The sequence below is a fragment of the Uloborus diversus genome, chromosome 5, assembly GCF_026930045.1.
Source record: "Uloborus diversus isolate 005 chromosome 5, Udiv.v.3.1, whole genome shotgun sequence".
Taxonomy (NCBI): Eukaryota; Metazoa; Arthropoda; class Arachnida; order Araneae; family Uloboridae; genus Uloborus; species Uloborus diversus.
Genome location: NC_072735.1, coordinates 18,786,958 through 18,788,087, shown reverse-complemented (window position 1 = coordinate 18,788,087; position 1,130 = coordinate 18,786,958). Strand labels below are relative to the sequence as shown.

The 1,130-nt window shown below is 43.4% G+C and overlaps 1 non-coding gene across 1 annotated transcript; it reads left to right on the top strand.

Moving 5' to 3' along the window:
* Positions 1-522: 522 nt before the first annotated feature.
* On the top strand, positions 523-595 carry Trnak-cuu (transfer RNA lysine (anticodon CUU)). Its single transcript has one exon. It is a non-coding gene; the product is annotated as a tRNA-Lys (tRNA).
* The last annotated feature ends 535 nt before the right edge of the window (positions 596-1,130 follow it).

Below are 1,130 nucleotides of genomic sequence, written 5' to 3'. Positions count from 1 at the left end.
TTACATTTGGACGGGCTTAACTTCAGATTGGCTTCCTTAAGCTTTTGCAGCACCTTCCTAAGATTTGCCAGATGTTCTTCGAAGCTGCGTCCCACGATGATGATATCGTCTAAGTAGACCAGACAGGATTCGTAGGAAAGTCCTCTTAACACTGTCTCCATAAGACGCTCGAACGTAGCTGGTGCATTGCAGAGGCCGAAGGGCATCACTTTAAACTGCCATAAGCCTTGTCCAGTTGTAAACGCTGTCTTCTCTCGGTCATCAGGGTGTATCTCAACCTGCCAGTAGCCGCTCTTCAAGTCCAGGGTCGAAAACCACTTGTGTCCGGACAGAGTGTCCAAGGTGTCGTCTATCCGTGGAAGAGGGTAACTGTCTTTCTTGGTGATTTCATTCAGCCGTCGGTAATCGACACAAAATCTGGTGGAGCCATCTTTCTTTCGGACCAAGACGATGGGAGACGCCCAGGGACTGGATGACGGTTCGATTACATCATTCTCCTTCATCTCTTTCAGGAGGGTCTCGGCTCGGCTAGCTCAGTCGGTAGAGCACGAGACTCTTAATCTAGGGGTCGTGGGTTCGAGCCCCACGTTGGGCGCCAAATTGTTACGGATTCGGTGCGACTTCCACTTTCTTGAAATGAAGACACAGTTCTTGATAAAAGCACAGGAAATTTATTTACACTATGTACAGGAAAGATCGTCAACAACTGCAAAATTATTCATCAGCAATTAAGCAATTATCACGCAACACCGTAAACTCAACGTTTACACACGTATTTACTTCCAAATACGAAAACAACACAGCGAAATGCCTCGCTATAAACAGAGCTAATACACACACTCAGTTCGAAATCTGAATCGAAACTCAACTGTTTATCCATCGCTAACGGCTTAAATACACCGAAAAGAATTTTCTCAAATATTCCACACGCTTCTCGAAATGCGTTGACCGTTATCAAATTTTATCAATGAACAGAAAGGGAATAGGGGTCGTATATTTTAGCCATATGAAAAAGGGGTTGTATATTCATTACGGGAAACTATTTACAGGTTACGTTACTACAATAATTACTATTTGCAGGATTTGTAACAGTAACTAACCTTGTATTTTTCGTTTATTGTGTTGTTAAA